General features: G+C 40.8%; 1 protein-coding gene across 43 annotated transcripts in view; it reads left to right on the top strand.

Moving 5' to 3' along the window:
• Positions 1-25,284, top strand: part of LOC141575936 (uncharacterized) — a 145,458-nt gene that overhangs the window by 100,897 nt on the left and 19,277 nt on the right. For 34 of the 43 annotated variants that reach the window (XR_012504047.1, XR_012504048.1, XM_074357716.1 and 31 more), the window contains 5 exons: positions 9,508-9,693; positions 10,247-10,303; positions 10,453-10,660; positions 11,580-11,639; positions 12,170-12,390. The gene's annotated coding sequence lies outside the window, so the exon portion shown is untranslated. Of the gene's footprint in view, positions 1-9,507; positions 9,694-10,246; positions 10,304-10,452; positions 10,661-11,579; positions 11,640-12,169; positions 12,391-18,448; positions 18,649-18,747; positions 18,953-25,284 lie in introns of all 43 variants that reach the window. The other 9 variants (XM_074357670.1, XM_074357669.1, XM_074357675.1 and 6 more) reach the window with 6 other exon arrangements.

Below are 25,284 nucleotides of genomic sequence, written 5' to 3'. Positions count from 1 at the left end.
AAAGTGCATTATGTGCTACAGAAGCTTTAAGTTATCTGATTCTCGTTTCTGATCCTACAGGCAATTTTTGTGTTGCATGCTTCCTGGCAACCTGGAAGGTCTTTTTAGCCATAGGTGGCGCTTGTTGCACCTTCTTACCGTCTTAATATTCCTCTTTGTTAAAGAAGGCTTAAACAAAGTTATTTTGTTTTGATTTCTTTGCTTGATGCTTCAGAATAGCACAATGTCCATTATGTCTTTCTACCTGGAAAAATTTTTCTGCTTATATTTTAGTTTTATTCTGTCATCTCGCTGTGAACATCTCAGACTTGCTGTGTAAACAATGGCAAAATCGGACTTTTCTTCCAGTGTTAGAAACCAGTGAGCCGGGAATTTATAAAACAGCTAGTAGCGGCCTCTGGAGCACCTTAAAGCTGAAAAGTGTACTAAGTTCCCTGAGTATTGACCCCACTGCTGTGTGTTAATTGGTGGTAGGGGATTTGGTACATATAGGAAGGGGTGTAGTTCTTTGACTTGGGTTTGCGTGCACGCGCTGCCACTGAGCCATGTGAGCCTGAGTCAGTTCGCTCTGAGTTTTTCCCTCGTCTGTGAGATTGGGACGTTGGTATCTGCTTTGTAGAATTGTGAGAATTAGAAATTATGTAAAGTGTTTACCACAGTGGGTATGTCAAGAGGGCTCATAATCTTTAGCTGCTGTTTGGTGTGAAGCCATCATTTTATAGTCTTTGGCAATTACTAAGAAACAGGAAAACAAGAAAAGCTGGTTTTATGATGAAAGATATTTGAGGAGGTTCGATAGTTCCTATACCCATAATTAAGCATCAGCAGAGTCAGAACTGTTACACAGTCACCCTGAACCAACGTTAAGCCACAGAATTTTTTGTTACTTCATATATGTTGGGGCCTAAGGGGATCCAATACTTATATGCATGTTGTCTCCAGCAGCCAACTGAGAGATGACACAAAAGATTAGGCAGGCCATAAATGTCTTCGTTGTTACTGATGAAGCCACGTTCTCCATGAACTTCAGGGCTGTGGGAAAATGTGTGTCATGATACTATGTCCCAGAATTAGAGACTCACCCTGTCCCAGGTAGCTCTGGGCCACAGCGAGCCTTCCCTTGAGAGGACCTGCCCCTTCATGCACAGGGCTGTTCTGACATGGAGCTGAGAACCCCAGGTGCTTCCCAATGGTGACCAACACTGGAGGGAAAGGTAGGGTTTCACATTCCCTGCTTGTCTCCCTGGACTCACACCTCACCCTGTTAGTGTGACGAGGGCTAGCTGTGATCGAGCGGCTAGGGGTATGAAGGAAGAAGTACTCTCCATGGCCCAGAGGAGTGGGGAGGAGGCATCCCCTCCCTAGTTTAAACAGGTGGTGTGATGGAATGGGAGGGTGCTCCCCAAGAGTTTATAAAAGGAGAAATAAGGATTTTCTTTGGGACTTACACTAGCCAGGAAACACATAATATTATTAGAAGGGAGACTTGTAAATCACTTTTATATTAAGTTGACATTTGTTGAACACCAAAAATGTGCTACATTCTTTTCTGAGCATTTTACAGAAATGAGTCTTTCAATCTTCTCAACAAGCGAGTAAGGAAGGTTTGATTGTTATCCCAGTTTTACAGTGTGGAAATTTCGGCACGGAGAGGGTAAGTAAGTTGGCCAAGGTCACAGAGCTAGTAAGTGGCAGAGCTGGTATTTAAACCCTGGCTGTCTGGTTTTGAGGCTCCCAGAGATGGGCTTTGGGTGTTTAGAGGTATCTGCATCCCTGAATATTTGTACCACTTTGCATCAGTTAGCCCAGAAAGGACAGGGAAAGGAGAGTTACACAGGTGCTCACTGTCATGTCTCGGCCACTGTCCACGAAGTGTGCACTGTGATTAGCGTTAATTATTTTCTAGGCAGTAGATCTTTTCGTATAACAGAAATTTAGTCCATTGAGTTAATCTACAAACCCTTCCTGCTCTGCTTCTGTCCATGGTTGCCACGTGACTGCCTGCCCGTGATTGGGCTGTGGAGGAGAAAATGTACTCATGGTTGAACTCTGATATTTCAGTCTGGTTCATAGTTTCACTTCTTCTGTTACATTAATAAGTTTCTGGTTTTCTTGCATCAGTGTGTCATGAGTTTGGTTAATGTGAAACCAGTCCATGGGAGCCCAGGGAAGCTAAAGGTATAATTTCTGAGCACACTGTTGCACTTCTACCCGTGCAAACCTGGCTGGAGGATGTCCGCCTTCCTCACTGATTTCTCCCAAGAGCAGGGTCCTCTCCCACCCCCGGATGTGAGGCTGGGAGCTCTATGAGTTGGCCAGTCGGTGGCCAAGTCCACCAACCAGAAAATGATGAAGTACCCGGAAGTGGGTTTAATAGAAGAAAAGGGCTTCCAGGTAGTCCGATGGTCTGTTCGAGTCCATTTGGTGAGAAGCTGTCCACTGTCTGTGGTTGAGCTGCTGCTTTGCTGTTGAAAAGTCTGGATTAGATGAAGGGATTTAAAGAAGGAGAAAGGAGTGATTTCAGGTGGTACGTCCACAGTGGTGAGAAGTGATGGATGACCGCCTGTGTGAGACATAGACAGAGTCTTACAAACTTCATAAAACAGCTTTAAAAGCTCTGCCATCTGAGTGCACTTCATATGGGGTCCAGTTCATCACTGGTCACGTTGAGAGGGCAAATAATTGATGATGGCGGAAAGGACACGGAGGCATCAAAAAGTCTCAGGCATGTTCCCTGTTTAAAGGATGTGGCACAATGTAATATATTTGAGCTGGTTTTTCACTGAACAATTTTGAGTGTTTTCTGGGACTTCCCAGTGCCCCAAGGCTCCATGCAGCTTGGTGTCCCATCAGAGCAGCTCTGTCAGCGTTTGCCCTGGGCTGACGTGGTGTCGCGGGGAGCAGGACGGTCGGCGTCCACAGCTCCTCCGAGATCCGTCTCCTCATCCGCAGTGCCGGGTTGCTCATCCGTGTCTACTTAGTAGGTTAGCTGAGAACCACACGTGATGGTTTTCAGGTGTGATTTGTGATTGTCTCTTTGATTGGCATATACTCAGTGTTTGATAGAAACCCTTGTTTTTTTAGTATAATTGTAGCAGCTAGATTGCAGTGGTTTGTAGTCTGTATTTTTTTATAACTTTATTCTTATTTTTAAATATGCACTTATTTTTATTTATTTTTTTGGAGGTACTGGGGATTGAAGCCAGGACATTGTGCATGCTAAGTAGGTGCTCTACAACTGAGTAATACACACCCTCCTTGTCTGCACTTGAAAATAAATATTGCAATACACAAAATAGATCTTAAACACCATCATGGGACCTAGTCTCTGTATAGACAATTGAACACGTATGCTATTTCAATAAGAATAAATGTTGTTGAGACATACATTTCTGAATCTGTTAATGTGCTTAAAAACGATCATAGGTAGTGATAAACACGAGTCTTTGATCCAGTACTTCTTAGGGTCTGTTTTGCCATCAATGGAAATTACATTCTACAGAGAAGGCTAATTGGGTCTCTTTGATATTTGGATGGTTTAGCAGATGATCAAGGCTTTCAAAAGCTGACAGAATTGTATTTTAAACTAACTACAAAGTTATCTTCTAGAAGTTGGAATTCCTAAGCTTGTGAAGTGTCCAGTAGTCCAGGGGGTATGTGTCTGTGTCTGTGTGAACGTTTATGTGTGTGATTTCAGGAAGGTAGAAATAAGTTCCATATAGAATTCTGATACCTTTCTCCTCCAGTTCAAGATGTAGGCATATATTTACACAAATAAATTGATATTCTTTTGTCATTTGGCATATTGGGAATAAGAGGTTGTCATATTTGTTTCAGAAGGGTTGGGGAGCATGAGCTTAGAAAACGGGAAGAGAAAGAGGCCGGGAGGCACTTCACACTCTGTGCAGGATTTGAGGAACAGTAGCTTTTCTTTTTTCTTCTAAAGCAAACTGGCGCTGAATTGTAACATACTATTACTCAGAATTGCTTTTCTGATCAGATACAAGTGCCTCATAATTTTGAAGGCAACATGAATGGTGAAATGTGTTTTAGCAGTTATCTTTAAAAGTAGTTTTATTTTTCAAGTAAAAGTCTATAGCCTGTTCTTTCTTCCAGCGGTACAAGACATGCTCATTAATCTATGTACATGATCTGTGTGCTTAGTTTCTTTGGGTTTTTTTTTTTTTTTTGAAATGCTTGTTTTATTGTGGTTTGAATGAATGTTTAAAATTTCTGGATTTTAATGTTTAGAACATGCTGATTTATGAGAACCGTTAAATACCTGATTGTTCTTTGGTCCTTGTTTTTGGGGAACCCTATTGAATTCTGTTGTCTGTTAAAGAGGGAAATGCTTCCTCTAGCCTGCAGATCATTAAGTGAATGGTTTGCAGTGTGCCTTTAAAATTATTTGAATGCATTGAGCATGTTTGTCCAGTGAATTCTGAATTAACTCATTCTATTGACTTTGCTTTTGTTCTGTGGCTTTTGCTCCTCTCCACAAGAATTTGAATTCTCTGTTGCAATTTGTATACGTGTTCTTAACAGGGGAAGAAATTTTGCATTTTTACAGAGGTGGCTTTTCCTATCCCCTCTGAATGCCTTCTATAATTGATACAATAGTAATCTGTTATTGCAGTGCATAATTCTTTCATAAACTATTTTTTGGCATAATCAGAAACAATGACAAAGAATGATAATAAAAAATATGAAAACCTTCCTTCCTTTGAAGAATAGAAATCAGTTGGTCAGGCTCACGCATGCTTTGTGCCTGACACACTTACTCTCATGTCATTGTGTATCATGATTCGGAGATGGAGTTGCTCCTGGTTTGTAGATTTTTGTTTTAGCATTTGTGTTGAATTCTTTCTGCAGGCTGATGTTTCCTGTTGGTTTTGTGGAAAGAGTAGAAGGGAAACAAATACTTTGTTTTGTTTTCGGGAGGCCTGAGTTGATGAGAAAAATGTTGAGGGTGGGCTGAGGAAAAGAGTGACACTCCCTCTCCTCCCGGCTAAAATTGATAAACAAAGAAATCAATTAAGTGTATCGGTATTTGACCAATAGAAGTTAGAGAGCCCAAAATGACTAGATATGACCAATGGAAATTACTGAATTCACCTGCAGAATTATGTGCTTTACCAAGTAGAAGCAACTTAGAGCAATCAGAAAAATCAGTAATATGATGAGATATAAAAGGAATATTATATCTTTTATTTCTGAAACTTTTCTACGGTAAGTTGTGTAGAGCTAAAATTAAGTTTCAAGCACCAGGAGTTAAGAGTGTGGGTTGTTCTGTAGGATCGTTATTCACGGATGTGCCTAGACCCTGCTAGAGTGGCTGAAGATGGCAGGAAAAGACCCAGAGGCAGGATTTGTCATCCTAGGGTGTCCTCAATAATGGTTCCATGTGGGAGCCCATGATTGGTTTAACAAATTGTAACACACTCCAGCCGCATGTGAACTTTAAGAAGAAAAATAAATGCTTAGAAACTGCTTTGCAAGCAAGTGCCTGTACATCCTCACTCCAGTCTCCTTGCATTAAAAAGCAGAGACAATGCTTTGCTTGCATATTTGAGCTTTTAGATTGCACTCTGCTGGTTGCAAAGCAAGGGCCGAGGCCCTCAGATATAAACGCTGAGCTTGTGTGCTGTTAGATAGTCTATGATCCACAGAACAAGGACCTGGCTGGTCTGGTGGTCTTCTTTGTATTTCACATGTCTAAAAATGAATCTTGTTCCCCTCACCCCATGACTTCTCTAAAGATACACTAATCCTTTGTACTCATTGTGTATTCTACAATCTCTGCTTCATACTGTCTTTCCCGAAGTTCCTATTACTATCACACAACTGTTAATGAATTTTTCCTTTGATTATACACAATAAATAAGGGTGCAATTGAGAGGCTCGTGGAGTTGGCTCCCTACTCCCTCTCGATTTCTTCACTTTTTCCACAGAGACTTGAATAATCATTCCATGTCGGTAAGACTTCTGCCAGCCAACCCACAGTTCCAGGTGAGAAGGATGCAGGTTTATCTCTCCTACCAGATGGAGAGAGAGGAGAGAATTGAGATATGCTCCCCCATGGTCCCTTCCTGTCCCACGGCCACTGCAGTTCACCTGCAGCCTTCTGGCCTCTGCTCAGAGGGCCTATGTCCCTGGACTGACTGCAGCATTTTCTTCCCTTGTCAAAATTTCCTGTGCCTTTCAGAAGTTGGTCTCCTCTGCAATTCAACCCTGGCAGATGTGATGGTGGTCAGCGTGCTGGTGGGCAGTCCTTTGGGGACACCCAGGAGACATGCTGATTCTCCTGATCCTCTCAATCGGGGTTACAGAACAGTCGAGCACCGAAGGAAGCCCATTCACATGAGGTCAATAGAGCATTACATCACATTCATTTTATTTTTGAATTTTCATTGGAGAAATTATTTGTAGCAAACTGTTCCAGATATTCGGCCGCCTGCTTTCCTCATCACCATTTCCTTGCTGGCTCTGGTGCTTGTTTTACAGACCAGGTTTCTTCTCTGGTCATTTCTACCAGCTTGGCTTGCCGAATCCTTGATCTGCATTTGAAGCAGAATGCTTCTTCGTGATGTGAAACTGATTTTCCTATTTCTGAATATTTCGTGTACACTCAGCAACTGTTTCAAGTGAAATGCTCTTGTCCAATTACGGTTAACTCACATTTGCTGATCTCCTGCTTTCATGCTGAGGGCAGTTTCTTCTTCCTGTAATGAAATTTAGCAATTTGCATTTTCTATGGGAAGGTACTGGCCCGAGGTGCTTTTTTTCTTAACAGTTTTATTACAATTCACCCATTTAAATATACATTCGTTTTTACTCTATGCCTAGAATTGTGCATCCCATTCAATCTTAGAACATTTTCTTCCACCCAACAGGAATCCCCGTATGCATAAGCAGTCATTCCCATCTTCCCCATCCTCCCCCAGCCCCAATGAGCCACTCTTCTCTCTCTGTGGATTTGCCTGTACTGGACATTTCATTTAAATCGAGTCACTTCATGTAAGTGGAACCGTCTATTGTGACTGACTTATTTCACACTGAGTATCTTTTTCAATGTTTGTCCACGTTGTGGCCTGGGTCAGTACTCTATGCTTTGCTATTGCTGAATAATATTCCACTGTATGGCTGGGCCCCACTGTTTACCCATTCATCAGGTGATAGGCAATTGGGTTGTTTCTGCTTTTTGGCTGTGATGAGTAGTGTCGCTGCAAAAATTCCTTTAGGAGTTTTTATGTGGACATTTGTTTTCAGTTCTCTTACGTGTGTGCCCAGACAGCAGAATTGCTGGGTCATTCAGAAACCAAATGTTCAACTCCCTGAGGACCTGCCAGGCTGTTTACCAAAGTGGCCATGCTGTGTTACGTCCTCACCAGCAACTGCTGCCTGCTCCGCTTCCTCTGTGTCCTCATTAGTGGTTGTTATTTTTTTTTTTATTATAACCTATTGTTGTGGGTGTGAAGCGGTTTCTTCTAGTGGTTTTGACTTGATTTCCCTTAGAGCTAATGATATTGAACATCGTTTCATTGTCCTTATTGGCCATTTGTATATTTTCCTTGAAAAATACCTTTTCAGATCCTTTATTGACCTTTTAATTGAGTTGCCTTTTTATTGTTGATTTGTAGGGTTTTTTTTTTTTTCACTTGGAGATACAAATTCCTAATCAGATAAATGATTTGAAAAAATTTTCTCCTGTGTATTGGTTTTTCACACTCTGGATGGTGCCCTTTGAAGCAAAGTTTTAAATTTTGATGAACTCCAGTTTATCTCTGTTTTCTTTGTTCCTTGTGCTTTTGGGGTATTATATAAAATCTGAGGTATTTTATTTAAAATTTTATATATAAAATAACTTAATTCGTAGGACCGTTCTAGGAGATGGGTGCGGTTGTTGTCCCCAGTCTATGGATAGGAGACTGAGATGCAGAAAATTTCACTGACATATCAGTGTCACAGCTACCCAGTGCTGTGGGAGTTCAGACCCTCATGTTTGTCCCCAACATCTGTGCTTTTCACCAACATGCTCCACTCCTTCCTGGAATCTTTAATGAAAAACTGTTACCGTTTTTGATTTCTTGTTTGTTTGTTTTCTCTTTTGGGACCTCATTTCCTCATTTTACTTTCAGATATCAGTGTAGATTTATTTTAGGTCTCATGTAGGCAGAAGTATTGCTATCAGTTAACTTCTTTATTACTCACTCTCCGGTTATGATTGTTGCTATTTGACCTAATCAAGTCATGCTTAACTCTTTCCTGCTCATGACACTGAAAAGAGTCATGAGTTACAACATGCTCAAAGAAGAAAGTACTTGATTGATTTTATTTTGCTACCCAATCAAACCAATCAAATAAAAACCCGCTGTTGACACAGAATATAAGCCCTCCAGAATAGGGTCACTGTCTTCCTTGTGTTTCATTTATTTGGTCACAGTGTCTGCATAGTGCCTTGCTGTTCACCAGTTTTGTTAGGAAACGGTGCTCGTGAATCATTGTAAGGACAGAATTTTGACAAGAGACTGTGTTGTTCATTTCACAAGGGAAAAGATAATATAGAAATACTGCTCAGATCTATTTTAAAATTAAGCTTGGAATTTTGAGAACAATTCAAGAAACCATACAAAGATTTTTCCCTAATTTTAGATCTATCTTAGACACATTATGGTTACATAGCAGAGTTACTTATCAAGTAGATTTGACAAGAGGAGTGTATTATTGATTTTTTGTTTTAGTTGAAATATTCTATCTGGGATAAATGAATCAGTGCCTATAAATGAACAAATATGTTTGTATTTCTATGCAACATGGGAGCAGACTTCATATGTTTCTATATAATATATATGACTGTGTGTTTTAATCTGTCTGTCAGTGTTTTTATAGTTTTTCAGCAATGTTGTAACATTAGAATTCTAAGAAATTCACTCCCGATACTACTGCAGTTTGTACTGTGTATCCTGTCTTATGTATGGGATTCCACTGTCCCCTAAGTGAGGAATTTCCTCTCCTATTGAGTTAGAAGCAGATTTAAAGGAACTGTGATTTCTAGGCTTTTGCTCTCCATGTGTTTGCACTTGGGTGTCAATCACAATTTTCACTTTCTTGAGTTTTCATTGTTCAATTAGAATTTTTGAAAATAACTATTAATATGTTTCACTAGTCTCCCTAGAAACTTGATGTTTTTGTGCTTTTCAGTTTTCAATTTATGAAAATTGTAAATGCACACTTGTTTTTAAGTAGTCCTTTTTCACTAGATATTTGTTTACCTCTTTATAGTTAAAATAAGTTTTTTCCCAATGAATGAATCACTGTGCATGTTTTACAAGATACCTTACTTTTTATTTTTCTTATTCTAACAGGTATATTCATTGTACAGAATTTTGAAAATAAGGATAAACCCAGTAATAACTTAAAAATGGCCTCTAATCTCACCTGGAGATACAGTTGTAAGGTTTGAAATTGAGAATTACAAGTCCTCTCATGTTTTTCTTCTATTTCAAGTACGTTTTGGTTACTGAGTCCCTCGAATTCCCATATGAATAGTAGCAGCAACTAGTCAGTTACTGCAGAGGAGCCCGCTGGGATTGTGATCGAGACCACGTTGAGTATACAGATCGCTCTGGGGAGCACTGCCATCCCAAGAGCGCTGTCATCTGATACAGGAATGTGCGTGGTGTGTCTGTCCAGGTATTTAGGTCTTCTTTAATTTTTTTCAACAATGCGTAGAGTTTACATAGTATAATTTTACCTTATTTTTTTGCCTTTATACTGAGTACAATTGTGCAAGGTACCAGGATCAGAATTGTATTATAGCCCCGCCACTTGCTGCCACCATGGACGCTGCACTCTTGCTTTGCCCTGTGTAAAATCTTGCACAAAATAGGACCTAAGTAACTCTCTCTTGAATGAATGATTATATGATTGCTGGATGATGCTGGAGAGTCCTTGTGATGATGTCTTTTTCCCAGACTTTCCCCTCTTCTTAACTATGCCTTTTCTCTACCTTTCCTCCAGCCTGGGTTTCAGCCTGCTTGTGGCATTGATTTTCCCTGAGTGTGGACTCTTCCTTTCACTAGTTCACGATAATGTTTCATGCGGGCTATGAAAATTTGCTAGATGTCAAGAAATAGCAAATTCACTGCATGCTAATATTTTTAGTCTGTGGTATTATATTATCCATTGAAATTAAATCAGGCTGACCCCCTGAGCTCTCCCCTGAGCTCTTTTCTCCTTCCTACAGGTGATTCTTCTCTGGTTGCTGTCTGTGCCCTTCCCCCAGACTTGGTCTTGGAGTTGAGTAAGTCACCATCAGTGGAGCTCTCTCTTTAAAGATGAAGAGAACATTTGCTCCTTCTCCCTGTTTGGGGACTGGATGAGATGAGGTAACAGATAAAGAATGGAGCCCCATCTCATTCTGACCCCCGCTCTTTCCGTTCCTTTCTCCAGGGAAAAAGAGTACAATTCAAAAATATAAAGATTGTGAGCTAATGAGATAGACAAGACAGCCGAACATTTGTTAAATATCCTTTCATGCCGGAATCAAATGTATTATACACACAAAAAGCACACAAATCACGGTAGTACTGCGGTTACAAACGTGGGTCCGAGTTCGAGTCCTGCTCTGGAGTGACCAGTCCTGTGAGATGGAGAACTGGTAGGTCGGCTTAGCCTCTCCCGGACTTGTTTTCTGTCCTGCAGAGATGGGGCTCGCTAGGCGTCCCTCTCCCGTAGAGGTGCTGTGGGGTGTAAATGGCGCGCCTGAGCAGCCCGAGCACAGCTGCTCATTCCTCGTAAGGGTAGGATAGCATCGCTTATGCGGTGACAGCTTTATGACCGTCCCGTGTAGACTCTCAGTGCTCCAAAGGGATGCCTTGTGGTTTGGAGATGGGATTCTCACTTCTGTAAATACCCAACGATTGTGTTATTGGGCCGTGCTGATTTGAATCTATTCTTTAGAAAGTACATATTGTAGGTATATTTTTCAAGCATGCATGCTTTTTTCTTTTATTATTTATAGTTCTACCCTCTCATCTCTTGGTGTGACTTTTCATGGAATCCATGAAACAGTCCTAAGCCACCTGCCTCTTCACACTTCTCCGTGGTGGTTTTCTTCCCTGACTAGAAGAGGGTTCTGCAAAGGAAATTTTCTTTGTTCCCCTTTTCTTGGAGTCACTCTGTCTCCCCAACTCTCACCTGTACATCTGTCCATTTCTCTACCCACCGATTCTTTTGACTTGTTCCAAAAAGCATTTCAGGCAGCTTACAGAAGAACAGATACCAAATAAACAGGTGAGAAAATGGGGCCAAGTTCAGACAGTGAGGCTAGGAGGCGAGCCTGTGTGAGAGTTGCAGGCGTGAGACACACGCCTCAGCCCTGTGACTTATAAGATCGACAGCAACAGTGTGCCTGAGGCTCCCAGCAGACACAGGGAAACAGGGTTTGTGGGAGATGCTCACTGGCTGTGAAATAAATAAGTGGCTTAGGAGATGCCCAGCCTTTCCAGCTACTAAGGCTTAGGAGAATATTTTGAGTTTCTTCCAAAATCAGAGTATTGCATCTTTTCATTTTTCAGAGTTCTATGTATAGTTGGTTACATTCTATACCTGGAAATTTCTCCAAAACTGCTTCCCACGTGAGTCCCATGGCTCGGGAATGGTGTGGTTCTGCTCATTGACGGTTGTAGGCCAGAAACAGGAAATGACAGCCTCAAAGAAGGCTGGGATTTATCAGTTATGTTTTGTCAGTGCTGTAGATTTCAGAAAACGCTTTCACCGTTTCTCTCCATCTGAGGTGGCAGCGTGCTCTCTTAGCAGCATCAGGAGCTCAGGGCCACGGGATGGTGGGGGCTGACTGCACTGCTATCAAGACAGCTGTGCCAGTCACTGCAGGCGTGGTGATTTTACATAGTGCATTTCATGTTCTTTAATAGGTTTCAACAGGTAGTAAATTAACTGAGTTAATTAACATTTAAGAAATATGATGCTTTGTTGAAAAGACAGTTATAGGCAGAATATAAGTTGTGAACACTTTAAAAACGGTTTCATTACTGAAATTTTAGTAGAGAAGATTTAGTTAATCTTATTTACACCTCTCTTCAAAAGTAACAAAGAAACAAGACAGAAAAAGCAGAGGATGATTTCTGTTCTTCCTCTCGGCTTGCAGGTGCCCTCACCTCCAGTGGCATCCATCCAGACACCAGCACTGACACTGGCCGTGCTCAGAACTGCCTCAGCCCTGAAGACACAACTGACAAATAGAAGGGGGCAACGCCCTGTGACAGCAGGTGGTCTCACTTTGTGGGTCCTTATGTAACTGCGCAGTGTTATTCAGGATCGCCCGTTCTACACTGTGTGACGCTGCTGCCGTGTCTCCTAGTTATTTCTGTAAGTACTCGTGTATTTTTTTCAATGTGTGGTACTAGACATCTAAAAATGCTTTTTTCAGATGAAAAATAATGTGTATTTAATATAATAATTCTGAAAAAAGGGACAAAAGGGTCTATCCTGGTCTCACTACTCAGAGATAATAATTAACACTTTAACATCTATTTTCTGTTCTTTTCATCAGTGTGTATTACGTCTGTCATAAAAACGAGCGATCACTCTCTGCCTGTTTACTGTGTGGAGACCTCCATTTTCCATTCGGCTTATTACACGTTTTTCTACAGTATTCTCTCTCCCCTGGCATGATCTTTAATGACCAGTATAGCATTCTGTCTTCTGGAGGCATTGTCCATTTTACTTCGGACTTAAATAAACTTTTAAATTCCAAGTATATTTAACTGAAATACTGAAAAGAGAACTGTGGTGGTACTGAAAGGCCCCTATATCCCTTCCCCTTTTTTCCTGAGGGCAAAACTGCTGACAATGTGGTGTATATATTTCATGACCTTTATGCCTGTCATATATATATATACACATACATACATACATGTATATGAGAAATCTATGTATATGTGTGTGTATATATGCTTTATTGAAAAATAAGGCCATACTATATGTTTTGGGCAGCTCGGTTTATTCACTGAGGTGTATATCATAGACCTCCTCCCACTCCAGACTCACCTGGTCCTTTCAGATAGAGTAGAGGGGTCTCCTGATGTGCAGTAAATTTGGTCTCTTGTGTAAGGACACCTTTGGTGGGAGAGTACTGTGGACAAGGCCTTGGACCACGCCAAAACGCCTGCCCCTTAGTGCCCACAGCTCGCTTTGATTTACCGCATCATTGTCTTGATGGTGGATACTTAAGTTTTCTCCATTTTCCACTGTCAGAAAGGGTGTTTGACTGGCGTCCTTCTTGTACAAACATTCCTGTGAACTTGTATGAGTATTCCTTTAGTTAAGGTTTTTGGAAATTTAGTCCCTGGATGTGACAATTACATACATCACAGGCTCCTTTCAAGTGAATCTAGAAATTCCTTCTCCTGCAGGGAATGAAAAGATGTAGAATAACTTATGTAACCAATTCTCTATCGCTGGATATGATTTCACTTCAGCTTTTCTTCCCACCATTGTAAACAGTGCTGTGTAAATGCTCTGATGAGTACATCTTTTTGAACTGATTTTTTTCTAAATGAAACGATTCCTAAAATGGAGTTCATTCTGTGTACACACATTTTTCAGAGTTTACATATCCATTGACACGTCGTCCTCCAAAAAATCGCTCAGTTTGTTCTCTCAAAGATGGACACAACCTAGAATATTTTTTAAAAACATTTGCCAATATGATGAACAAAATTGCTTTTTCATTGTTTTAGTTTGCACTTGATGACCAGTGAGGTATTGAGCATTTTTCACTCATTAGCCATCTGACTTTTAAAAGGTGAATGATCCCTTTTGTCATTTGCACACATTTAAGTGAGGGAGCTTCTTGTTGCTTTGTGACAGCTCTTTGTATGTTATGAACATTAACCCCTTGTCTTCATTAACATGTATCACAGAGCTTTTTCTTGTCATTTCTTGCCTTTCATTTTGTTCAGTAGGTTTATTTTTGTTGTGGCCGAAAATAATCTTAAGACAGTAAATGTCTTCTTTTTGGGTTTTATCCTTTTATTCTTAGAAATACTTTCTTAGAATGGTATATATCTCCTCTGTAGGATTTTTTAATCTCTATGATGGAGATGATAATACTACTTGTTATAGTGAGGAGAAGTTGAATTACTATGAGCAAAGTGTTGTATTTGCTGTTATTAGTACTTTCTAATATTTACATCACTATCTGTAATTTTTCTTGTGGTCATTATTACTGGAATAGAATTTGTTTTTTCCAGGTGATTCTCTGATTGTCCCAAGACAATTATTGAATTCATACTTTGCTCTTTGATTTGAAATCCCACCTGTACAAAATATTTATGTACACTAGAGTCTCTTTTTGAGCTCATGGTTTATTTCTGTCAGTCTTACTTTCTTACTCCAGTGCTATATCTTACTTATTGTAAAAATTTATTTAATATCTGACAGTGCGATTTTTTTTATTCTTTTTTCCATCCCCAATTTTCTTGTCTAGTGTTATGACTTTATTATTCCTGAAGAGTTCCAAAATATTTTGTTCAAGTTAAAAAAAACAGATAAGAGCTGTCATGGGATTTTTTAGTAAGTTTTGAATTATCTTTAGGAGAACGTTCATCTTTACAAAACTGCTTTCCTCCATACAATATGTTGATGTCTCTGCATTCACACTTCTTACTTTACCCCTCAGTACAGTCCTGTGTTTCTCCATGTACAAAATGGGCATTGTTTTTGAGTTTATTCCAGATTATTGTTGATGTTTTTGTTAATTTTGTAAGTGAGAATTTTTTGCTATTATATTTTTTAACTGTTAAAACTGACACCTAGGAAGGCAGATTCAATTTGTAAATACTCACTTTGTAACTTGTCATTTAAAATTGTAAGTATTAAGTACTTGTTACAGAATACTTTCTTTTCTGTTTTTAAAAATTTGTTTCCAAGATTCTCAAAATGGTCATAGCTAAGTAGTATAGGTAGGGAGACAGATGGAGAGAGTTAGTGTGGCTCATGTACAAACTGTGAGCACTTTCATGGCTGCCTTTATGCTGGAAAAGCCACTGAAGAGCCCAGGTAAGACCAGGGGTGTCTTTGTACGCACTTGAAAGCCAGCTTTCCTGCCTGTATGGAGAAGCCTGGTGAGTGAGGCAGGTATATGATCAAGGTCGAATGGAGGTTATTGGCTGCACAGAGCACTGTGTCTGTGAGAACAGGAGACCATCGCCATGGGAAATGCTTGGTGCCAGGAACAATGCAGGGAGCTGGGAAGCCTGTCTGTTAAGGATTTTCCAGCCCTGGGAGTGGGAAGATCAGACTCTCCATTCAGATCTGAGTTTGAATTCATCCTCTTTAGTTTACTGGTCCTCTGACTTTTCTCAAGTTATACATCCTCTTTGAACTCCTGTTTTCTTGTCTCTCAAAACAGGAGAATTACGGCCTGCTGCTAGTGTTTGATCAGGGTAAATAATTTGTGTCTTTAAGATGCCATGTACAGTCACAATCTCAGTGAGAAATGGGCTGTCGCCTCTTCTTCTGCAACTCAGTGCTTGACGAGACATGGGGGAAAGCCAGTCCCTAATTTGTGTGTGATGCAAGTAGGAACAAAATTAAAGTCTTGCCTTTCCCTAGTAGTATTTTTACTCCTTTGCTTCATTTACTTCTTTCCTCCATTCCTTTCCCCTTTCCCCTCCTCCATCAAAAGATCCTGGGACTCTCTCAGAACACTAGATTCAAGTTACTTTAAAGGTTGGCTCATCCTCATGAAATGACAGTAACATAAAAAAAATCTGTACACATCCCAGAATGCATTGTATTTGATTTACACACACACACGCTTGCACACAAACACACACACAATCAGGCTACCTCCGACTTGCAGAGGGAGAAGGAACACTTTTTCTGAGTTTTCATTCACTGAGAGTGAGAACAAAGTCTCTTACGCAGACTTTCACCAGCCTTCGTGCATGGTGTTTTTAATTGGATTTCTGCTTTTTGGCCATAGATATAGTATCCTAATAGAAGAGAGAAAGTGAAGACATAGACATTCTGCTGAGATATTGGTGTCATCATATTTGAGTTGGAAAGGGCTTAAGACAGCATAGAGTCGTAACTTTTTATGAGTGAGAATCCATGATGGTGTAACTTGGACAAGAACCTGGGTCTTCTGCCATCTTGTCCATGTGGGTGAAGAGGCAACTGGGTGGGGGATGGCAGGGATCTTTCTTGCTTGAGTTCCATGGTCTTGCTAGTTTTCATTGCTCAGCTGCCTTTAGTTTATGTCCATGAGGCCTCTCATGGGAAGGTCACTCTGTCCTGATAGATTGTTTCTTATCAGCAAAAAGCTCTGGACCCACTCATATTTCCCAGAGTTTTCTGCTGACCTGCTGACACTTTATATAAATGAGACCTAAGAAACTACTGAATATAAAATCCTTATTGTTATCGTTTGCCCTCGAGTTCCATAGGAATGGGGTGTTGTCTCAGGCTGTCTAAAGCTAGTTCTGAACAAAGATAGGGTGATAGGCTGTGCTGCTGGACCTCCACAGTCGAAGGGGATTTCCACCTTAGTTTTTAGAATCAGGCAGATTAGTTCAAATCTTGCCTTTACCAGTAATTATCTTTGTGACTTGGGGGAGAAACTGTACTTTTTTGTGTCCAATTTTCTTTGTTTGTAAATAAGTTCAGTATTTATTTTAAGGTTTCTGTTTTAGAATTGAATGAGCTAATTCCCTCATTTATACCTAAAATATTGATCGCGTGGTTCTATGCTGGTGTCTTGGAGGTTGATTACTTTGGGACTCGGCAGTGAGAATGGGGGTGGTATACCCCTGGATAATAGAGCTTATATTCCAGGATATGCTTGTAAAAGACTGGATGTACAGTGAATTTTTAGTAAATATCCACTCCTTTCCTACTCTGCATTGATTGTGTATATATCTTTATACTAATATATGAACAATTTTTATTGCAATTTAAATATCTTTGTAGTATTTTCAATATGTAGCTATAAAAAATAGGTGAAATAAAATGATTTGACTTTTATTTTCTTTTCAATAAGCAAAACAAAATAAAATAGAAAGAACAAAGTTTTGAAGGAGTAGAAATAATTTTATTTCCATGGAATCAATTCCATATAATAGGTTTTTTGGTCGTGTTGTTAAACAGCATATAAAATTGATTGGTTGTGACATACTGGAAATGAGGAAACTGTGGAGACATACTACCTCTAATGCAGTCATTTATTTACCAAGTCCAAACTCGTTCTGCTTGCTGCATGACAGGCCAATAAATCGGGAGATGAGCTTTTGGAGTAAGGAGTAGTGACTTTATTTGAAAAGCTGGCAGACTCAGAAGATGGCATACTGATATCCAGGAGAACTCTCTTCCCCACGTCAGAATTCAGTCTCCTTTTATACTAAAAAGCGGTGGGGGTGTGGTTGGTTGTTGCAAACTTCTTGCTGTACGAATTGATTTCCTTGGAATCCTTTGTTCTTGCAGCTGTCCATGTGGGTCAAATCATGGCGCCCCTGTAAAACCTCAAAAAAAACAAAGGTTATTCTTTATTTTGCAACTTGCCATCTCTACATAAGTGTAGAAGAGCTAACATCCTTAAAGATCAAAGCCCGGAGAATAGGCCCTCCTGGATATTTCAGGCTAAAGGCAACATTCTTTTACAAAAGGTGCAGAGATAACAAGTCTTAGCCTAGAAAACAGGGTACAGGTTTAAAGCCAAACGAACACATCTAACATGGAGTCAAATTTGTTCTTTTCTATTACAATTTCTTTTTCCACCTCATAGATAATTTTAGTAAGAAACATGAGCAATTTTTTTACATTTGCTCCTTAATAACGGATAAGTGGCCCAACTACAGTTTTGTGAACAGGGATGCTGTGCGGGCATAGTGGTCACAGAAAACTCTTGTTGGGGGTGGTCGACCCTGCAACATGTCTGATGCCCTGTGAGTGTTGGTGAGGGTCCCCCTAACCAGGGGCTCTCTTCAGGAAACACCATGTGGGCATTGACTTCTGGAGACTACTTTTTCAGCTGTAGGAATTTTTTTAGATGCTGTGATGAAAAAATCACTACAGCTGGGGATAATCAGGGAATAAAGGAAGGGGAAAAGGGCTTGGAGTAGTGTATAAGAGAAGGACAGAAGATCAGGGAGCCTGGGGGCTTGGGTGCGGGGCCTCGGGAGAGAGAGTAGCAGAGGTGGGGAGGGGCCCGGCTCCAGAACCAGCTCCTGCAAATTTCCCTGCACAAAAGCCACACAGCTTTTAATTGGGCCCAAGACTCTTACCTGTCTGGATGTCACCCTGGGCAGAAAGTTGAGAATCGAAGGTAAGGGGTGGGCAGCACTCACTAGGGGGTCACTGAGGACTTTGGTCAAGTCTACAGTGCCTTTTCTAGTCATGTGTCTTCACCTGTTCTTTATCTCAGGATCTGAGAAGCAGGAGCAAGGAACTCAGGGAGAGATCCAGGAAGACATCTGACTCTGTTAAGAGACGACAGTCACAGCGACACGGGGAGCGAGGACACTTGCAGCAAAGTAAAATGACTTCACAAATATTGCATCAGAGCTGCAGGTGTGAGAGAGCCTAAGCCTGTCTCAGAGTGCAGGGGACAAGAGGAAAGGAATGGTAAAATTAACACTGACAATTGAAATTTTGTTAAATAGCCTGCTAATATAAATTTTGTCAGATGAATTTATGCAGGTGTATTTCTATGATCATTTATAGGTACACACAACCCCACCAGCCCCTCTTTCTCCCATCGGGGATGGGCTTTCTCAAGCACAGTGCCCCTCCTGGTTGAGTGGGCCACGCTGCGGGTCCTCGCCTGGGGCCAGGCTGCTGCAGGACACTGAGTCCCCGAGGCACGGCCTGGGAGACATGACAGGAACATCTCTGCTCATAACTGAGAGCCTCCGTTTCCCCCTGCAGTGTAAGAATTCCGGTGACTCAGTTAGAAGCATGCATCCAACCCGTCCTTCCGTGTCATCACCATCTAGAATCGGTGCCTGAATCTTCTGAATTTCTCCAGAATGTGGTTTAAAATCACCTTCGACAATTGAGTGTGTGTCCTCTTACAAGTGGAGGAATTGCTGCCGTTTCCCTGGAACTTACTCACCACTAGTCCATCTGATTTTTCTGTGCTAGGATTCAGTATGGCATGCTAAAAATTCTGCAGTCAGATCTTGAAACACTGATGAAGAGGATTATTTATTTTATTTCTTTATATGATAGTGTTTACTTTCAAAATTCAGAGTTTTCGGTTCTTTCAAAAAAGTTTTGGGGGGTTAGAGAAACAACTTTGCTCTTACCATCTCTGTGACCTGTTGCTTTGTGCCTCTCACCTGTCTTCTGTCACTTGTGAGGTGGTTCCATTTGTGACCCTGTCAGGTTTGTTCATGTTATAAAACATATAGTCTGTTAAAGTACAGTCCCTTTTACTCCGAAGACAATCCACAAATACTCCTTAAATCTGGGTGTGGTTTTAAGAAGACAGAATCATTAGAACATGTACTTGCAGGTTGCTAGTGCAAAATCCCCAAATCAATAGTCTAGCTCAACATCTAAAATCTTTCTAATCTACCTTGGGTTTGTATGGATAAGTGAAGCAGTTTGCTAAGAACTCAAGACCAGGGTTAGAATACAGGCTGGTGTAGCTCAGCAGGTCCTCCCAAGATGATGCTCTGCCAGAGGGAGGGGCCGAGGGGAGAGGGCGTGTCCTGCCCTCCCTGAGCTGACAATTTGATGGCAAAGATCTTTACCAGGTGAAGAACTGGGAGTTTCTTCTAAGAAGAGTGGGTTTGAAAAGAGTCCTAAAACCGCGGGAGTGACACAATCCCTTTTGTCTCAAGTACGTGAGAGCGGCTGTGGGGACACTTGGGAGACTCGTGAGTCCAGGTGTGCAGTGTTGGTGGCTTCCACTTGAGCGGTGGGACGGTCAATGGGTAAAAGCGAACAGATTGAAGGTATGTTTAGATGGTAAAAATGAAAGGATGAATGCTGTCTGTGAAGGTAGGATGGAGGAAGGCCCAGGTTTCTGGGTGGATTAATGAGGTAAGTGATGGTCATTCTGTGCTCTGAGGAGGGAAAGCTGCAGAGGGAGCTCTGGGGGAAAACTGATGAGTTCAGCTGTGGGTGAAGTGAAAGGCTGTTAGATGTGTGGACTGGGAGATCTGGTGAGAGCAGGTACTGAGTAGGAGGAGGGGAGAGAGACCTTCAAATCATTTTGTCTTGTGAACATACAAATAAGTATGAGTAATGACACACAACACCTCTATATTCTGGATTAAAACCCAGTAACATTTTTCTATATTGACTGCAGAGGTTCTTAATTATTTTTTAATAGAAATAAAAAAAAATAGAAACAAAATAGTGAAGTTAATGAACATCTTAGAGTTGATGTGTGTCCTTGTATGTATTTTGATACCTCATCTGTTTATAAACATAATCTACAAAAAGTTAGCTTGTTTAGCATAAGAGTTAAACAGAGGGACGTGAAACACACTGTTGGGGGTTGAGGCTGATCACCTTGGGCAAACTATGTCGCCTTTCTGTCCCTTAGTTGCTTCTTCTGTGACTGCCTCCAGGCCCCTCATCACAGCTGATTTCCTAGACTAGATGTTGGGAGGGAGGCTGCTGAAGGGGCTAAGAAGTGGTAACTGCTTGGGATACTGAAGAGAGAGACAAAAACAGATTAAAGCTGAGAAACTGCGTACAAATACCCTCAAAAAAGGAAAAAAAAATCACACAGTGTTTTGAGCCACTTAGCGTAAGGGAAACAAAATCACGTGGACCCAATTTTCTTGAGCATATGAGTATAGTGGGTGGAAGGGTGTCATCAGAAAAGTGTTGAGAAAAGGCCTTTTGGTTTCCCTTGACATTTGCAGTAAGGATGGGAGCTGAAGCGAAAACCCACTGTTCACTGTGGAAGGTGCTCTTTTTTGCAAAACTGACCAAAGGTTGGAGACAAGTCATCAGCGGTGCTGGCAAATGATGAGACTTCTGGATTGGGTGGGGCACTTGCTGTGACTTCCAGGTGGCCTCCTGGCTGGGGGCTGTGAGGTGGGCAGTAGGTTTGCAGGTTGACCCGGGCATAATTCCTGGCTCTGAGGCTGCTGGTCTGACTAGCAGACCTGAGCACCCGCAGACCTAATGGGGCAGCTCGGGATGTGGCCTGGGACACCTGCCATTCTGAGGGCAAGAAGAGGGCTCCCCTGAGGGGGTGTCCCTGTGGAGAGTGGAAACTTCCTCCTGCAGGGGAAGAAGTGCCTCTGAGCAGGGGGAAGGATGCACAGGCAAGACCAGCCTGAGCATGGAGGTTTTGGGAAGCCGGAAGTCATAAAGTGGCCCAAGCAGCCTTGTTCCTGCGAGATTGGAAGGAAAAGATGCTGAAAGGCAGGCTAGGGTCAGACCGTGTTGTGGGTTATGAGTGACAGTAAAGGACTGGTCAGGCAGGCACGAGAGAACCCTGTGGGCGTCCCAGCTGGGGCATCACGCCAGAAGGAGGAGCAGAGGTATGGACTTTGCCACTTATTAGCTGTGTGACTTTGAGCAATATCACCCCACCCCTCTCTATATATATCTTCATCTGTAAAGTGACACAGCTCGTGTCATCAGAAGGCTTAGTTTAGCTCTGATCCTTTTGTCCAGTCCTGTCAGTGCTGCCCTGCAAGGTTCTGCAGCAGCTGCTCTTACCCTGAGAAGGGAGGGCATAGAGGGACATTGTAGTGCCCGAGGGCAGGAAGGGGTTGCTTTAAAAGCAGACATGTAGCCGCCTGCAGCTGCAGGCCTGCATGCAGGTTGGTTGATGGTCCTGGAGAGGACTTTGGAGGCCATAGCATCATCTTAAAACTTGTTTTCCCTTGGGGACCGGATTTGCCTTTGCAGATTAATGTTGAAGATTTGGGCTTCTGGCAAAGCTGTTTTCAGAGATGAGTATATACATAACATATAGTACAAAATAAACTGCTTTTATTTAATCTGTGGGACTTTGTAGCTGTTTGGAGCAGTTCTGTTGGCCTGGTCTCCACGGAGGACACTAGGGGTCAGCAGAGCGTGCGGGTGGGCAGGCCGACCGCTGTGCTTCTGCGGGGGGTTCTCCCCAGCATGGAGCTCTGTTAAGTTGAATCTTCTCTGAGTTTGGTTGCCAAGCGTGCAGACAGCAAATTAATGAGTTCTGGTGGGATTGTATAATGACAGGAAGAAAGAGGAAACCGTAGTTTTTCGGGACTAGAACATGCTTTTGGTTCCTGACTCAGTGTGTTCCATTACAGAATTGATGAGTTGTGTCTATTCTGGGACTTCATTGAAATAATCGTTCAGCCTAAAATTTAAGAGTTATGTTTTATTTGGCGGGAGGGCTCGAGCCTGGATGACAGCCTCTCAGATCTCTGAGGGACTGCTCCCAAGAGGTAGGGGAGGAGCTTGGATAAATAGGAGCTTTACAACAAATACCAGGTACTTGGAACAATAAAAGATTGCTTGTTATCTAAAGAAAGCCAGATATCTCAAGTTCAAGTATTTAGTGCTTTTCTATGTATGGGATGAAGCAAACATATGGGTTATTGAATTCATTCCTTTGGCAAGCACCTAGCTATCTAGGGACAGTATCCTGTCCTTTCTTATTCTGAGTCTGCTCAGAGGGCACCACTGTGAGTGGCTGAAAGGCTGGGTTTCAGGCATATCCTCGCTGGGGTGTGGCAGCAGCTGCTGAGGGCTTGGTCTCAGCATTCTTTGTTTACTGACATGGTTGCAGTATTTTCACTCACATTGTAGTATTTTCATTCACAGTGCTCCCCCTTGGTCCTAAATTCGACCTATATTTTGAGAGACTTTTCATGACCAATTTTGTCCCATGGTGCTAGGATGGCTCAATCCTATTTCAGGTGAAGAATTTTCTGAGCTGCCATTCAAGGTGTTAGGTTTTTTTATCAGGGCCTGTTGATACTAAAACTTTTCTGGATCGCCTGTCTTACTAGTCTATTATGATCCAGGAAATGTTTGCCCTTCGTTGCTCATTCCCATACCTAGAATCACACTATTACATTTATTTTATGCAGGGTTAAAAATTTTATCTATTTCTTCAGGATGTTTAGCCATCATCAATCTTGTAGGCCTAGTTACAATTTGGGAAATGTAACAGACAACAATTTAATAAAATAGGATCATATAACTAATATAGCTAGTAACGTTTTAAAGTCACGAGTAAGAATTTAATAGTAGAGAAGTTGTATATTTGGGTTAAAATTTTGCTTGTATTTCTGATTGAGTTTGAGTGATCTTATGAGAAAGTTCATAATTATGGTCAGGCTCCGAGCAGGTATTAATTGGCCAGGTGAGTTCTCCCACGTTGTAAGATCAACAGTGGCCTAAAGAGAACTATAAATTATTTTTAGAATAACGTTTCTGAGGGCTATCTAGTTAGAGCCTTGGAGTAGGGAAACCCACCAAGGTAACACAGAAGTACTAGACATAGGTAATTTACCATAAACTTAACAATTGGAGTAGTTCATAATCAAAGGTAGGAGAAATTGTCAAAGTAATTGGTATACAAGCCTGGTCCGTTGTCTTGGGTCAGCTGTCGAGCTCAGATGTCGTCTTCTTGTCATCCTGGCCTGGTAGATTTTTCACCATTTTGGCATTGTTTTCAGGTGAGCAAGTGCTCTATAGGCCAGTGCACTGAAGTGGCTGTTTCTGATAGGAAATGAATCCGAAATTCCGTTTCCTTCAGCTTTTGTGTGTATGGTCTAGTTAAGAGTACTTGATTAAAGGTCTTTCCATTCAGGTTGGAGACAGTTCTTTAAGTCATGCATGTTCCAGTATGTATAATCCCCTGGCTTAGGTCATGGAGCATTGGAAATTTACACAAGGATAGATTACTGAGCTTCGGAAACAAACCTACAATATCCTTTTCATAATTAAATTAAACTGTACAGCAATATGACATAAAAGCAAGGAATGATCTGGGAAGTGTCTTAGTAAATATAGACCTCAATTAACAAAACTAGAACTTAATATCCAGTAAAATATAATATTTTTTCTCTCTAAAATTACCCTCATTTTTCTCAAATAAAGCCAAATCAAGATTAATTTCTTTACAAGTCAAGTCTGATTATTTGATCATATAGGCTTTTTTAAATTGGCTTTGTTGGAACTTTTAGTAAGGAGTCTCAGGGTAGAATGTTAATAAGATTTGCTAAGGCCTGGAAAGCCACGTCAATGACTTGTCATTGATTTCTGCCTTACAGATTTAGGTAAATTCTTTCCTCTTTAAAATTCTTAAAATACCTTTAGATTCTTATATCTGTTAGGAGATGATCTTCCTCATTTGTCTGATTGAGCCATTGGGGACCTAAGGGTTTTTAGTCTCTTGAAGGATCAGATAGGGAGAAAAGATAACTGTATCAAGTCTGCTTACATAGGTATAATTTATCAAATTTCTGTGATTTATAACTAGCTTAAAAGGAAGAGTTTATGTCTGGGAAACAGGTTAAAAGCCAGTAGTAGTTCAAACAACATCAAAAATTATAACCATATTCATCAGTTTACTTAGTCCCACATAACTAATTCTTTTAATCAGAGTTTTCATTAGATATTTAAAATTTCTTACCCAGTTTAGTTCAGTGCTATAGTTTGAAATTTATTAGAAATCAGTAAATCTCCTTGAAGAGAAAGCATTTTCAAAATCATTAGATGAAAACAATTAAAAGTCTATAAAAGACAAAGATTTAAAAGCATGCTTAAACACAGTTATAGTATAATCGATAAAGAAACCTGGTCACTATACCCAGAATTATCACTGGTAACATTTCAGATATACCAGAATTTTAGGGAGACCATATAATTTCTAGAATATCTATATTAATAATATTTTCTCATACAATATAACCTTACAAGATTTATTATTCATTTGACAATATCATGTTATTTAACATGCCAATTGAAACTTACTGTTTTAAAATCTCTCTTTGGGATGTTTCAGGGGCCATCTGTAACTTCCCAAACTTAACTGGAGATTAAAAGAACTTTAATTAGAAATTGATATCTGGGGATCTTTTTAAAAGATTTCAGAACACTTGGTCAAATAAACATATAGGTCACTGTAAAGCAGTACTTATTCATTAACAAGAAAATACGTCAAAGGTAAAGGCAGAACAGATCAGTTAAGTGGTATAAGAAGGTTTACAATCTGTTGCTGAAGGTGGATTAACATTTCAAAAAACATGTTTCCTCTTAACAGCGAGAAAACCAAATCTAGTCTTGTAC

The sequence above is a fragment of the Camelus bactrianus genome, chromosome 34 (assembly GCF_048773025.1).
Source record: "Camelus bactrianus isolate YW-2024 breed Bactrian camel chromosome 34, ASM4877302v1, whole genome shotgun sequence".
Lineage (NCBI taxonomy): Eukaryota > Metazoa > Chordata > Mammalia > Artiodactyla > Camelidae > Camelus > Camelus bactrianus.
Note: the sequence above shows the minus strand (reverse complement) of the source record. Positions and strands in the feature narration are given on the sequence as shown.